This window comes from Nyctereutes procyonoides, unplaced genomic scaffold, assembly GCF_905146905.1.
Source record: "Nyctereutes procyonoides isolate TBG_1078 unplaced genomic scaffold, NYPRO_anot_genome, whole genome shotgun sequence".
Lineage (NCBI taxonomy): Eukaryota > Metazoa > Chordata > Mammalia > Carnivora > Canidae > Nyctereutes > Nyctereutes procyonoides.
In genome coordinates, this window is record NW_026575020.1 from 38722978 (window position 1) to 38739094 (window position 16117).

A 16117-nucleotide genomic window follows, 5' to 3' on the forward strand; every position below is an offset into this window, starting at 1 on the left:
ATCACCATCTGAGCTGACGAAACCTAGAGTGGGAGGCTTAATGACTGCGCCACCTAGGCATCCCTCAGTTCCCTCACTCTTTTTTTTTTTTTTTTAAGATTTTATTTATTTATTCATGAAAGACACAGAGAGAGAGAGAGGCAGAGACATAGGCAGGAGAAGCAGGCCCCCCACCCTGGGGAGCCTGATGCGGAACTTGATCTCGGGACTCTGGGACCACATTCTGGGCCGAAGGCAGGCACTAAACCGCTGAGCCACCCAGGGATCCCCAGTTCCCTCATTCTTAACACAAGATAGCAACTGTTCCCACCTCCACAGGTGGTCATGAGGAATCAAAGGCAAAATGCCTGTCATATGATAAGCCGCTAATAAATATCAGATAGTGTTATTATAACTTATATGTTTGGAGCATCTTCTCTTTTTTTCTGAATTGCACTTGCCATTTGTGAGTGTCAGGGCTACTCTGGGCAACTTTTCTTGATGGAAAGATAGGAAGCATCTGGATGGTCACCATCTTGGAAGGAAGCATTAGCACCAGCATTTCAGGTGTGCTCTGACCCCATCTGCACCTTACACAGCCAGGTAGCCTGAAACCACTGATGGGGGCTAATGATTTCATTTTGTTTCTGAATTAATCAGAATAATGTATAAAGCCATCATGGAAAGCAATAACATGTAATAAATAAGTTTATGGTCTCTCAAGTGAGACAATGAGGGTTCCAACCCCCCCTCCACCCTTACTTTCTAGATGACTCTGAACAGACTATTTCCCATCTCTGAACTCCAGCTTCCTCATCAGCAAGTTGGAGATAATTGCGCAGATGATTGTTTTGTCTACCCCTAGCCAGTATCCATTTCTCTGCTTTTGCTTTAGGGTACCAATTCTCGCCGATGCTGGACCACGATTTTACTCCCAGGCTGTGCTTGTTGGGGCACCTGACCTGGGTTTAAGCCAATCAGTGCACCCATCACCTGGCCAGCAACTGGTTGGTAGGTGGTTATGGGACCCAAGCCCAGCCAATGGCCTGCCCTCGGGCTGTGCGAACCACCTCATTTCCATAGCCCTGTGGTTGTGAGGGTGGGCTCGTCCCTGCTGCAAAGACTTTTTGCATCTTCATGACGATGTGCTCCAGAGGAGTAGAGCCAAGAGAAACCAGTTGTGCTGGACAACTTTTGGGCCCTTCATGATGCTAGTCATGTCAAGGTAATGAATTCTCTTTGCTTAAATCAGCTTGAGTTGGGTATTTTGTCCCTTTCAAAGGACAGAATCCTGCCTACAAAGCTACTGTATCTGTGTCCCAGAGTTGTTATGAGGATTAGATGAGGAAATGTATAGAAAGTCCTTGATACAGTGCTTGGCACCAAGTATGTGCTAAATAAATGGTAGTTGTTTATATAGTTGCAAGAAAATGCAGATAAAACAAAAAGGAAAATCAAGAGGGAAACGTGCACACTATTCTTTATTTCACCCTTAGGGATAATCAAGCAAATATTTTGACATTTTCTTCCAGAAAATTTTCCTATGTGTATGTATTTATAAAATCCACAAAAAAAATAAATAAAAAAAAATAAAATCCACAATGAGATTCTCCTCTAATACTGTATCATACCTTATTTCACTCAGATACAAATCAAACACATCATGAAGATATCTCTGCACAATGCTGTCATTCGTGGAGGCTGCATGGCATTTCACAGTTTTGCTGAGTACTCAGATTATCCCTGAGTTATTTTTGAATAAATGGTGCTGTGGGGATCCCTGGGTGGCGCAGCAGTTTGGCGCCTGCCTTTGGCCCAGGGCGCGATCCTGGAGACCTGGGATCGAATCCCACGTCGGGCTCCCGGTGCATGGAGCCTGCTTCTCCCTCTGCCTGTGTCTCTGCCTCTCTCTCTCTCTCTCTCTCTGACTATCATAAATAAATAAAAATTTAAAAAAAAAGAATAAATGGTGCTGTGAAGGCATTCTCCATTATCTGTCCATCAATTGGTCTGTACCTTTGTGCATTTTGTAATTTTCTAATGATCAGTTTCTTTTATTTTTTTAAAAAATTTTATTTATTTTTTTCATGAGAGACACAGAAAGAGGCAGAGACACAGGCAGAAGGAGAAGCAGGCTGTCTATGGGGAGCCTGGTGTGGGACTCGATCCCAGGACTCCGGGATCACGCCCTGAGCCAATGGCAGATGCTCAACCACTGAGCCACCCAGGTGTACCTCTAATGATCAGTTTCTAAGACTAGGATTGCAAAGTCACTTTTACAGATTGAAAAAACTACATTTGTAAGTTTTATTGAAATGCTTGTTTTGAATAAAATACATGTCTCATTTAGTAATTTTAGGCTGCCAAAACAGCGTATCAGAGACCGAGTGGCTTATAAACAATAGAAATTTATTTCCCACAGTTGTGGAGGCCGAAAAGTCCAAGATCAAGGCACCAGCAGATTTGGTGTCTGGTGAGGACATGCTTCCTGGTTCATAAACCCCTTATCCTCCAAAGGTAGAAGGAGTAGGAAACTCTCTAGGGTCTCTTTTATAAGGACACTAATCTATACATGGGCTCCACCTCATGGCCTGATCACCTTCAATAAGCCCCATCTTCAAATATCATCACATTGGGGATTAACCTTCAGCATATGAATATTGAGGGAGGGCACATTCAGTCCATAGCAATTCAATATCAAACTTTTTTTTGAAGATTTTATTTATTCACTGGAGAGAGACAGAGAGAGCACAAGTAGGATGGAAGGCAGAGGGAGAGGGAGAAGCAGGCTCCCCACCGAGCAGGGAGCCCAATGTGGGGCTCGTCCCAGGACCTGGAGACCATGACCTGACCAAACGCAGACACCCAACCATCTGAGCCATCCAGGTGCCCCCAGGATCAAACATTTAAATGCCTGTTCCAGACAATAGGGAGTGCAGTTCTGTGGGCTCCAAATACTGCTCTGCAGCAGATAGATTACAGATCATGAATTATCATGATCCTCCTGTAGGAAAGGGACTGTGATCTCCATAACTGAATTAATCAGCTTGTGATGACAATAAGCTGGATCTTGCTAGTTCTGAGCACCAGCCTCTTCACTCAGGAGACCTAGCACCTTGCAGAACCCCATTTTTGTAGGTATTTCAGGGAGACCCAAGGGATGTGTAACATGTACCCACAGGTTAAGTCCTGGCTGTCATTTTATTTCAAAAGGAAAAACTAGGATTGCATTTGTTTGCAAATGATATGATCATCTATGCAGAAAATCCAAGGTAATTTACAAAAAAGCTGCTAAAACTAATAAGTGAGTTTAGTAAGATTTCAAGATATAAGGTCAAAAGACAAAAATCAATTGTATTTCTACAAAGTAGCAATGAACAATCACAAATTAAATTTTTAAAAAAGATTTTATTTATTCATGAGAGACACAGAGAGAGAAGGAGAGAGAGAGAGAGAGGCAGAGACACAGGCAGAGGGAGAAGCAGGCTCCATGCAGGGAGCCCGACGTGGGACCCCATCCCGGGTCTCCAGGATCACACCCTGGGCTGAAGGTGGCGCTAAACCGCTGAACCACCCGGGCTGCTCCACAAATTAAGTTTTTAAAACTGTAATTGAGCTGTAATTCACATAAGTCCCAGTCATCATTTGACAACGCCTCTATCATCCCTCACCTATGCCACTGTCCTGTTGAACAAACTACTGTAACTCCTGGCCATGTCAGGACTCTACCATGGCCCACTGTCCACTCTCCTTGGGGTTTCCCTGAGCCCTCTCTGATGACCCTGGAGGGGAAGGAGAGGTCACTCCTCTGGCTTTTGCTTAGTTAGGGCTGCTTGGGCACAGGAAAGGCTAGGGTTTAGTCAAGAGGGGCTTTCTTGCACACAGCCCCCAGCCTCCTTAGGGAGCAGTCACATTGCACATTGGCAGGAGAGCTGTGTTCACACTCGTGGACTGCCACACTGCCGTCCAGAGCAGCCACATCCTGACTACGCCCACCTCTGCTCCTCAAACTCCGGGCTGAGTCTGGCTCTGGCTCCTTTTCTCTCTCAGGGACCCGCAGGTGTCACTGCTCCTCTCTGACCTCATGCTCCTGTTGCCCGACTCCCTTGTTCCCTCAGGTTGTCACATGTTTGAACCTGCCATGGGTGTCCCTTGCATCCACCCCAGGACGCTGCCTGGTCCTCAGTGGGCACAAATGGCTGCTGAACTTGGATGTGGTGACCCCTTAGCCCCAGTCAGGTGGTCCACTCTGTGACACAGATGCAGAGCTGGAGGTTCAGAGAGCACCTAACCTGCACCTAACGACAAGTTATGATGGAGGCAGAATTGGTGCCATTTCTCTCTGACACAGAGTTTTATGCTGGTTCTGCTGCGTCTTTCGGGACCAACCATTTCCCACCAGTTTGTTTGTTACTTTCTTTTTAAAGATTTTATTTATTTGTTCATGAGAGACACAGGGAGAGGGAGAAGCAGGCTCCATGCAGGGAGTCCAATGCAGGACTCGATCCCAGGACCCTGGGATCACGCCCCAAGGTAGATGCTCAATCGTTGAGCCACCCAGGTGCCCCTTGTTGCCAGTTTCTAAAACCCATAGTCTGAGAAGCTCTGAGCAGGGAGGTTGGGGGGTGAAGGGTGTCTGGTGAGTGAATGGCATGGAGCTCTGGAAGAAAGACCTAAGCTTTCCCATTCACCTGCCTAGATTCAAGTCCCTGTACACTCTGTCCCCAGGGCCCATCCAGGGGAAGCTTCTCTCCTTTAAGTCCTACTGCCAGACCCAGCTTTCTGCCCTGGGGCTCCTGAGTTTGGAGGCTCTTCACCTGCCTCAGCCCTGGGTAGTGTGGGGATGGGGTTGGATGGGAGGGAGGCTGGGGTTTGACAGGCAGCTGGGCTCACTGGGCTGCAGGCCTGGCCCACCTCCTTTACCACCCCCCCCCCCATCCCAGCTGGCTCCAGAGGGAAGCGGGGGTGGGGGCAACTTCACAGGGAAACTTTTGTTCTTGCCCAGAACAGACACAGGCTGGGGACCTAGCTTCCCCTTGGCTGCCACGGAGACTGGGGCCACTTGAGTTCATGTTTATTTTCACAGCGTGGATTCCATGGAGATAATCGGCCCTGACAGGGAAGCCCTGGTAGAGGGCTCAGGCCTCTGTGGAGTGCCTACTACGTGCTAGACCCAGTAGGCAGGGGCCAGTGGAATCCACAAAGCAGCCCCAGGGATTAGACACAGAACCACACTTGACTGAGGAGGAGGCAGCCATGGTACAAAGGGGGAAGCCACTTGGCCAAGGTCACACAGCAGGTTAGTAGAGAACTGGAAGAGGAGGCCACTGCTCCCTTGGGCTTTCTTTCTACCTTATGCCTGAGTTAGAGGCCAAGGATCTCAGTCTCCCTGTGCTTCACACAGGCCAGGGTCTGAGATACAGGGTAGGTAAGAGTGGGGTGTCCCTTTGAGGGGCTCCCATCCAAGCTGAGGCCTTGGGCAAGCAGCATGCTCTGAGCCTCAGTCTTCTCCTCTGCATAGTGGGGTTGATTACAGTGTCTGTCTCATCAGAGGGCTGTGCATACCCATTAGGACTAAGAACTCACTCATAAGTATTGTTAATATTATTATTACTGCTACTCTTCCATCTTACCCAGTCCTAAACCATCAGGCTCACCAGGGGCTCCAGGAGTCTCCTAGAAGACTTGTCAGTGCTCTTCCCAGATGGAGGCTTTTTCTGCTCAGGCTGCAGGGGATGTGAGAGAAGGGCTGAGCCGTGTCTGAAAGCCTGCTGCTGGTCCTCCCTGAGGAACCGACCGGATTGCACGGGGCTCACCCCCGGCCCCTCCCGGTTGGACATCACCCCTTACCCCCCTGCATCCTCCTCACGGGACCACGGGCCACCACCCGACTAGCGGTTCCCCTGCCAGTCCCGGGCCCAGGTCTGCCCTCACATCCTCCCTCCACGTTATTTATTTATTTTTCCATATTTACTTTCTCCTTTAGTTTATTTCACTTCCGAAATACATCTTGAAGGCACAGAGAGATCCAATTCACCGGGCTGGTGACGAGCCTGCCAGTAAGCCCGGCATTGGACACGAGAGGACCCGAGGAAGCAGGCGAATCAAAAGCCAAACATGGAACCAATAAAATCTTTAACCTGACACTACAAACTTCCCACAGACTTCAGAGAAATACCTCCAGAAGTGCACGACCTCTTAGTTTCTCCCCAAGGCTACCTCCTCCTCCAGCAGGGTCTTTCTAAAATACAGATTTGACCCTGTCACTTCCCGGCTTCAAAACCCCTCGATAGCTCCTCATTATTTATTATTCTTCTTCACTAACATTGATCGCGGTCCTCTGCTGCCGGTCCCGTGCCGAATGCCTTTCGTGCATGTGTTCCCGCGGGGCAGGGACTGCTGCTATCCGGGTCTCCGGCTGGCGGCCGAGGGCACGGCCACGTGGGGGGACTGCAGGGTCACACAGCTGGCGAGTGCTGGGGCTGGGATGCAAACCTGGGTCAGTCTGAATCCGGAGCCTCTTCCCCTCCACCTCCGCAGGGCACCACTGGATCCCTCAGCCTACCCTGGAAGAGCCCCCCAGCCCCGCTGACATCGCCCCATCTCCTGCCACGCTGCTTCTCCCCCCGCCCTCCCTGGGCTGACCCTCCCCCCTCATCACTTCTGTCCCTGTCTCAGGGCAGAAGCCCCACCCCACCCCTGGGCCCAGACCTCCGCTTGCTCACTCGGTGGAGTCCTCTGAGGGACCTCCTTGCCTCCAGCAACCCACCAGCTCCTGTGACTTGAACTTCTGAATCAGCAGCAGGGCCTGAAGTGTCCCGTTTCAAAATAAAAACCCTCCTTGACCTTAGGCCTCCTGCTAGACACCAACTTCTATCTCTATTCCCATTTCCTGCCAAGCTTTTAAAAGACCAGCATGGGGACACCTGGGTGGCTCAGGGGTTGAGCATCTGCTTTCTGCTCAGGTCATGATCCCCAGGGTCTTGGGCGTGAGTCCTGCATCGGGCTCCCTGCAGGGAGCCTGCTTCTCCCTCTGTCAATGTCTCTGCCTCTCTCTGTCTTCCATCAATTAATAAATAAAATATTAAATAATAAAAAGCCAGCCTGTAGCCCCGTCCTTGCTGGCCTCCTCACCCACACACACTCAGCCTTCAGCTCTTGGCCTTCTGTCCCCTGTCCCACCTCTCCTCTGCAGTGACACATGGATGGCCTCCACGTAGGCTCATCGGTCCCGCTTGTCAGGCGTTCACCTCACATCTCTTCTCTGGCTCACCACCTTCCAGCTGCTCCTTCTCTAGCTACTTTTTGACACCTCTTCCTTTGCTCTGTGTCTTAAATACTGGCATGCTCTAGTGTTCCACATCAGGCCCACAACATTCCCTGCACTGCCCCATCCTCCCTGGAAAGTGTCAGCCCCGGTGACCTGCACCCCAGCCCTGGCTTCCCTCCAGAAGGCCATAGCCGACTGCCTGCTGGTGTCCTGGTGTCCTCACTGGGACACCCCCTTTGCCCCTCAGACTGGGTGCGTCCCCATTGGAACTCCTCATGAGCCCTCCTCTCAGGCTGTCTGTCTGCTTACCAGAAGGTGGAAGTGGGACATTTTGTAGACTTCTCCCTCTTCTCCTTTATTTTCTACTCCTCAGGTTCCATATTGGGCACCCAGTCCTGTGGATCTACCTTACGCACACCCCCTCTCCTCAGCATCCCCCAAGCACTGCCCCTGTTCAGCTGCCATAGTCTCTTGCCTCCTCCCGTCTCTAGTCTTCCCCTCTGAACTCTTCTCCCCACTGCACACGGAGGATCTTTCCCAAATGCAAATGTGATCTGGTTATATGCCTTCAGTGGCTCCCTATTGCTCTCACAGTAAAATTTACCTCAATAGAACCCATTATGATGTGGCCCCTGCCAGCCTCTCCAACCTACATTCTCCCCAGGGAATCTCAGATCAGTTCACTACCCTCTCTTGCCAATCTCACACGCTTGATATCCACAGGAACTACATGGAGACCTCCATCACTTGAGGCTCTCCTGCCTCCATGCCCTTGTAATACCTGTTCCTTCTAATTCAAACACATTTCCTCTCTGGTCTTCCAGGCAAACTACTCTTCATAGCTGAGTCTTTCCTATGCCGAGTGCTACCTCCCTTGGATTCCCCTGGAGGACATGCAAGTGCCCCTCTCTCAGTCCTACTGGAGCCTATACAGGCACCAATGAAAGTGAGTATTTATATCTTAAGAGTCTTGTTGTATCTGTTTATCTCCCCCAACCCCACACTTCTGCTGGATTTGGGAATGACTTGAGTGCTGGATTCAGGGAGGATTTAATTCTGAGTCTCTAGGGCTCAGCTGATGGTCTGGCACAGAGAAGGAGCTTGACAGTATTTTCTGGGTTCTCCCCAATTCAGAAAATAAAAAAAAAGAAGAAAAAAGAAGCTGGACTTGAAGTTTGGAGGATCAGCTGGGAGGGCCAGTACTGGGGGCTTCAAGCTGGAACCAAACTCGGGTCTCTTTGGTGATATAATCTGGGATCCAGAGAGTGCCACAGAGTCTTGGACTGGAAATGGGGCCCCAATTTCGTGGGTGAGTTCAGGGGTCATCCCTCTTGGAGTCAGACAGACCTGGTTTTAAATTTCAGCTCCTCTTCCCAGCTTTATGACCTTGGGCAAGTCTCTTTATCTCTCTAAACCTGTTTACTCTCTTGCAGCTGGTGGATTGTAATTGCCTCCGGACTGCACTGATTCTAATAAGGTAGCTAGCTAGACTAGTGCCAACACCTAGTGGATGCTCAGGAGATGTTCTTTCACACAGTCGTGCAGTCTTGGGGCCCCCATTCCTCTCCCGGGGAGACCTGGCTTGACAGAGGGTAGTGATCAGCAACGGTAGCTACTTTGACTTCCTACATGTCCCAGGCACTGTACTCAAGTGCTCTACCTGAATTATTCCATACTGCTGTCCTTTCCTTTGCCAATGAGGAAGCTCAGGTTCAGAGAGGTCAGGCTGTTCGCCCAAGGTCACACAGGCAGTGATGGATGCTGGGATTTGAAAGCAGGCCAGGCTCTGCTCCTGGTCCTGGTGAGGCTCAGCTTCCTTCATAGTTCTCCCAGCCAGGCAGACTTTGCCCACTCCCCCCGCCTCCCCTCTGCCCACTGCTAGATCTGTTTAAACTAGCTGAGCAGGGTGAGGTGGGGAGGCCGCAGAGAAGGTACGGAGATGTTTGTTTTCCTTGGGGGTTTATATCAACATTGGTCTTGACATTTCGCCTGTTATTATGTGTGGTTCTTTAGAGGGTGAAATAATATTTTCTTTTGCTTGAGAAAAGGACAAAGTTCAGACAGAGCTCTTGGCCCCAAATGGATTTTCCTCCTTCTCTGCTTTCCATGTGCCATAGCTGCTCCATGTCGTCGGAGCCATCTCTGCGGGGAAGCATCCTCCCCGGCCTGCTGTGGATGCAGCAGGGTGGCGTAGATTTGCCTCACGCTGTAAACTCCATCCAGGGATGCAGTTGGTGGGTCACACCTGCCGTTCTCACCATACACGTATGTGGTAGAGGCTTCCGTGTGCCGTGGCTGGGTCCTTCCACATTTCTTTGCCTTTTTCAGATACATGTGGTGGGGAGCTGGGTGGTACACTCACCATGCCACCCTGGACACACCCTGGGGGGGGGTGCACACCGATAAAGCTGATGGTGCATGCAACATACCGTAGGTAAATCCCAGAGGCTCGAGAGATCCTCTTTGGGCTTCACAGTCTGTGCACTTTAACTGGGCACCTGGAGACATAGACATTCTTCCCGATGCGTGAAGAAAACCCCTGAGCTCCAGACACGTCCTGGGTATTTGAGCTGTGTGCAGCGTGCTGGAGGGCAAATGCGTGCAGGGACTCTTAGCATCCTGGAGACCTTGTTCTCTGGGTACATCTCCTCAGTGTGCTACAGGTGACAGCCACAGTGTGGCCACCACTCCAGGTTAGCATGCCACAGCTGCCGTGGGACACTACCACCGACTAGGTGGGTTAAAAGAGCAGAGATTTATTCTCTCACAATACTTGGAAACCAAGGGTCTGAAATCAAGATGTTGCCAAGACTGGTTCCTTCTTCTTCTATTTATTTATTTTTTTAAAAATTTATTTATGTATTTTTAAGTAATCTCTAGGCCCAACATGGGGCTCAAACCCACAACCCCAAGATCAAGGGTCACACATCCCTCCACCTGGGCCAGCCAGGTGCCCCAGGATTGGTTTCTCCTAAGGCCGCCAGGATCTGTTTCCTGTCTCTCTTGTTGGTTCTGCCAGCAGTTCTGGGTGCTTGTGGGCTTGTAGCTGCGCCACTCTGATCTTTGCCCGTGTCCGCACATGGCCTTCTCCCTCTGAGTGTCTCATTTGGGTCTGTGTCCCTCTCCTTTCTTACAAAGACTCCAGTCATTGGATTCAGGGCCCACCATAATCCAGTGCGTCCTCATCTTAGCTTAAATAATTACATCTGTAGAGACTAGTTCCAAATAAAGTCACAGGCTGAGATTCCTGCTGAACATGAATCTGGGGGTACTATCTAACCCAGTAGTACAGCCCCCACTCCTTGAGCTCTCTTTGTGAAGAACACAGTTAAACCTTTTTTTAAAAAATAGAGATTTTATTTATTTATTCATGAGAGACACAGAAAGAGAGGCACAGACACAAGAAGAGGGAGAAGCAGGCTCCATGTGGGGAGCCTGATGTGGGGCTCCAACCCAGGACCCCGGGATCATGACCTGAGCCAAAGGCTGATGCTCAACCACTGAGCCAGCCAGGCGCCCCGTTATAACCTTTTTGTACATTACCTCATTTAGTTCTCCCAAGAGCACTTAAGTGGTCGGTGTCCTCTTCATTTTTGGTTGAGACAGCTGAGGCTCAGAGGGGGCGCCTCACTTGCCCCGGGGTACACAGCCACTCTAAGGGGGTCCGAGCTTCAAACCCAGGACTACTGGAGTCCTGCCACCATTATGCCCTGTGCAGCAGGGAGCTGAGGACACATTCCACACATACTCCACATCCTCTAACTCAGGGCTTCTCAACTGTGGCTTCATTGACATTTGGGACTGATTAATTCTTTAAAAATGTTTTTTAAATTAATTTATTTTTTAATTTAAAATCAATTAATTAACATGTAGCATATTATTGGTTTCAGAGGTAGATGTCAGTGATTCATTAGTCTGTTTTTTTTAAGTTTTTATTTATTTATTCATGAGAGACCCACACACAGAGAGAAAGAGGCCGAGACACAGGCAGAGGGAGAAGCAGGCTCCGTGTGGGGAGCCCAACGTGGGACTCGATCCCGGGACTCCAGGATCATACCCTGGGCTGAAGGCAGGCACCCAACTGCTAAGCCACCCAGGTGTCCCACATCAGTCTTATATAAACACCCAGTGCTCATGACCTCATGTGCCCTCCTTAATGTATCACCCAGTTACCCCCACCCCCTCCCTTCCAGCAACCCTCAGTTTGTTTCCTATGATTAAGAGTCTCTTATGGTGTGTCTCCCTCTCTGATTTTGTCTTGTTTTATATTTCCCTCCCTCCCCTATGCAACTTTGTTTTGTTTCTTAAATTCCACATGTGGTGACATAATATAATTGTCTTTCTCTGATTGACTTATTTCACTTATCATAATACCCTCTAGTTCCATCTATGACATTATAAATGGCAAGATTTCATTTTTGATGACTGAGTAATATTCCATTGCATATATGCACCACATCTTCTTTATCCATTCATCTAGTACTGTTCTGATTAATTCTTTATTGTGAGGAGCTGTCCTATGCATTGAAGGATGAAGCATCCTTGGCCTCTAGCATTAGAAGCCCATAGAACCTCCCGCAGTTGCAATCACCGAAAATTCCTCTGGACAATGCCACCTGCACCCTGGGTAGGGGTGGGACATTGCCCTCTGTAGAGAGACACTGCTATGGATTTACTCCTTTTGGGGCAGATGTGGTCTGTGTGAGAGGACAAGGCTTGCCCCTTAGGTGTGACAGGTTCAGGATCATAAGGGGAAATGACAGTGGAGATGATGGTGATGACAAAGGATGCGACAGGCGCCCCTGCCTGTGGCATCTTATTTGTTTCCCTCTCCAACCCCTGAGGAACCCATGCTGTGAGGCTGGTGAAGGAGATCACAGCGGCTCAGCACCTGGGACGCTTACCTTTGGCGCTTTGCAAAAGAAAGCCCCTGTTGTCAACTCCCCCAGGCTGCTCCCTGAGGCCTGGTGATCCTTCCTAATGACCCCAGGGTTCAGAAGCTCCTGACAATCAAGGCTCCAGGGGGGATTAACTGTACCCAGAACTGGTCTGAGTGCTGACCGATGGATTTTAATACTTGCTTCTTTGTTGATCTTCAAGAGCAAGGCACCTGTCTGGGTGGATCCAAAAAGTAAAACCTTTTATTTGTTCTCAATATTTTATTTATTTGATGAGAGAGAGAGAGAAAAAGAGAGAGAGAGAGCACAAGCAGGGGGAGCTGTAGAGGGAGAGGGAGCAGCAGATCTCCGCCGAGCAGGGAGCCCGGCATGGTCTCCATCCCTGGACCCTGGGATCATAACCTGAGCCGAAGGCAGACACTTAAATGATGGAACCACCCAGGCACCCAGTAAAATCTTATTTTTAAGAAGGGTAGCATCTTTTCTCCCCAGAATAAAGGCCTAAGAGCTTACTCAATGTTCTATGCTAAGTGTACCTGGTGCCAGCTGACAAACAGAGAGTCTGAATTTCCCAGACTCCTGCTCTGAGAGGAACAGTCAGGCTTGGGCAGGGCCTCAAGTGACAAACATTTTCTGAGCACCAAGTATGTACTAGGCCCAGTTTTAGGTGCTGGGGATGGAATGCGCATGGAACCTGAGCATGATCATAGAAGCATAGAAGATGCGGTAAAAAGAGGATGCAAGTGCTGAGTTGGGGGAACTCGGGGGCTGGGGCTGGGAGGGCCACTCTGGACCAAGCAGCCAGCATCGGGATGGGGTCTCTGTCCTTGCCTGGGCTCCCCAAGAAAGTAGGGCCTGAGACAAAGCTGCAGCATAAGTACTTTATGGGAATAAGGGATGCAGAGTGAATCAGGGAGGAGAGAGAGCCAGCATGAAGATGTGTCATCAAGTTGGCCACTGCCATCAAGGGACAGTGTGTGCTCAGTCTTGTAGGACAGGTGTCTGCCCCCTGGATTAGTCCTCTTGTGGTCAAAGGCTTACTCCACTCACTACTCAGTGGTTATCCCACTCAGTGGTTATCTCTTCCTGCACATTTGGGTTGCAAATACATGAGTTCTAAGGGGGTTTCCACTGTGTAGTATGTAGGGAGAAGCCCTAATGCTGGAAATGAGCTAATCATGGTCCAGCCCAAGGGAGGCATTGTCCCATCACACCTGTGTCTGGCTGGAATCAAGGCAGCAGAGTGCTTAAGGGTGTCCATACAGACATCCAGTTTTACTCCAATGGTAACATATCCCCATCAGGAAATTGACATTGATGTGATTCCCCTATTTTACTTGTGCTCATTTGTGTGTGTGTGTGTGTGTGTGTGTGTGTGTGTGTCCATTTGAGGAGGTGACATTTGTCCTGGGACCCAAGGTGAGAATGACCTTTGTGCCTGACCCCCTACGTCCTCTGTGATGAAACCTAGAAAGAACATATGCTTATAGGGTTTTTTTTCTTTTAGTACAGAAAGAAATAAAAGTGTTCTTTTTTTTTTAGCCATAAGTTTCAGAAAGGTATTTTATCTTTTATTTTTTAATTATTGGAGTACAGGTGACACACAATGTTAGATTATTTTTGGGCATATAACATAGTGATTCTCTACACTATGCAGTGGTCACCATTGGAAGTGTGTTACATCAGACAGAACATGAGTCTGTGGCTCCTACTGGTTGCGTCTTGACCTTTGTGGAGACCTGGGGTCAAGCCTTGTGAGGCTCTCTGGTTTCTGATACCACGCAGAACCAATTCTGGGTCCTGCAGAGATACAGCCAATAGGAAGTGCTTCTTGGGGAAGTCAGAAAAAACATCCAATGACGTAAGCCAGGGAGTGAGCTCCGGTCAGAATCTTCATGATTTGATGATACTTGCAGATAATTCTGGTTGCTCTCCAGCAGTGCTGTCCAATAGAAATGCATAAAACACATGTGCTTTAGAGTTTTCTAGGAGTCCCTTAAAAAAGAAACAGATGAAAGTCATTTTAATAAAATATATTACTTAATTTAGTATATAAAAATGCCACTTCAATATGTAGTCAATATAAAATATTAATGAGACAATTTATATTCTTTCATTCATATTATGTGCTTGAAATCTGGTACGTAATCTGATGTGTCTAGCAGGACATGTCAATAGGTACTGGCCATATTTCAAGTGCTCAGTGGCTACATGTGGCTAGTGGCTCCTGCTGGACAGCCTAACTCTAGACATTAGAAGTATACTTTATTTTGTGTATTCAGATAATCTGTTTCTATTATCATAAGCTTGAAGAGTCTTCATGGGCACTGGCCCATTGGCAATGACTGGCCTAGGAATAAATGGCCAGGGCGCTATGTCTTTGGTGGACATCTGGGTTTTTTAAATTTTTTATTTAAAGATTTTATTTATTTGAGAGAGTGTGAGCACAGTAGTGCACACAAGCAGGGGGAGGGGCATAGCAAGAGGAAAGGGCAGACTCCCTACTGAGCAAGGAGCCCCATGCAGGGTTTGATCCCAGGACCAAAGGCAGACACTTAACTGACTGAGCCACCCAGGCACCCCAGGCATTTGTTTGTTTGTTTTTTTTAATTAAACATTTTTAATGAGATAAATGTAGATTCAGATACAGTTGTAAGAAATAATAATTTATCTATGCCCTGTATCCAGTTTTATTCCAATGGTAAAATATCCCCATCAGGAAATTGATATTGATGGGATTCCCCTATTTTACTTGTGCTTTATTTGTGTGTGTGTGTGTGTGTGTGTGTGTATCTAGTTTTGTGCAATTTTATCACATACACCTACTACCATAGTCAACTTGCTGGACAGTTCCTTGTGACAGGACCCTCCTGGTATTTGTCCTTTTATAACCATGTCCTCTCCCACCTACCCCTCCCATTTTAACCCCCGGCAAGCACTAATCTATTTTTCATTTCTAAAATGTTGTCATTTCAAATATATAAATGGAATTGATATGTGACTTTGTGGGACTAGCTTTTTTCACTCCACACAATTCCCTGGAGACTCATCCAAATAATTGTCCTTATCTGTAGCTCCTTACTCTTCATTGCTGAGTAGTTTTCCACATCCTGTGATATAGCTCCTAACCTCATGCAGCCAGGGGCTGTACCTGTGTCCACAGTGTGCCCTTTTCATGGCCATTCTACCTCAGATGGTTGAATAGAAGTCCCATGGCTTATAGCCAGGCAGGCCCTGACTGCTATTCAGTGATTAGCATTTAAACGACAGAGGGTTATGGTTAAGATTAGGATAAAGATTAAACAAGATAATTCATAGAGTGTTTAGCAGAATACCTGGCAAGTAATCTGCTAAACACTAACCAAGATAAAGTTATTTACAAAAGTGAATTGGGGTTTGCTCTAACGCACAGAAAGCAGAGGCTTGAGAGCTCCCAGTGCGCTATCCCTGAGGTCTCACTATCCTGTAGAGGTCTCAGACCGAGTTGCCCAGGGTTGCTTGCTGGGAAGTAGAGGGGCTGGGTTCAAATTTGGCCTGACTCTAGGTTCTGCACACTGCTCCATTTGCCCTGATGTCAGAAGCTGTGGAAGACCATCCTTGCTGGCCTGATGGGTCCTAGGACCCTCAAAGGAGCATGCTGAGGCCACCTTCCCCACCCTCACACCTGCCCTGTTGGCTCTACCCACCCAGCTCAGCACCTGCTCTGCACTCCTCTGCACTCTTCTCTCTTGCCCATCTGGGTGGTCACATCCTAACCCTGCTGTGCCAGGAGCTGCTCTCCGTCCACCTGTGCTCCATCCCATCTGCTGTGATGCACTGCCCATGCTGCCCACCCACACAGAGTGGTATTTCTGCAAACACTGCAAACTGCCACCCTCCGCACAGGCCTGCCGTCCACCTCACCCACCTGCTCCTCTGTGCAGAAGTTCAAGATCAACATGGAACCCCCACCCCACCGGGTCCCATCTCT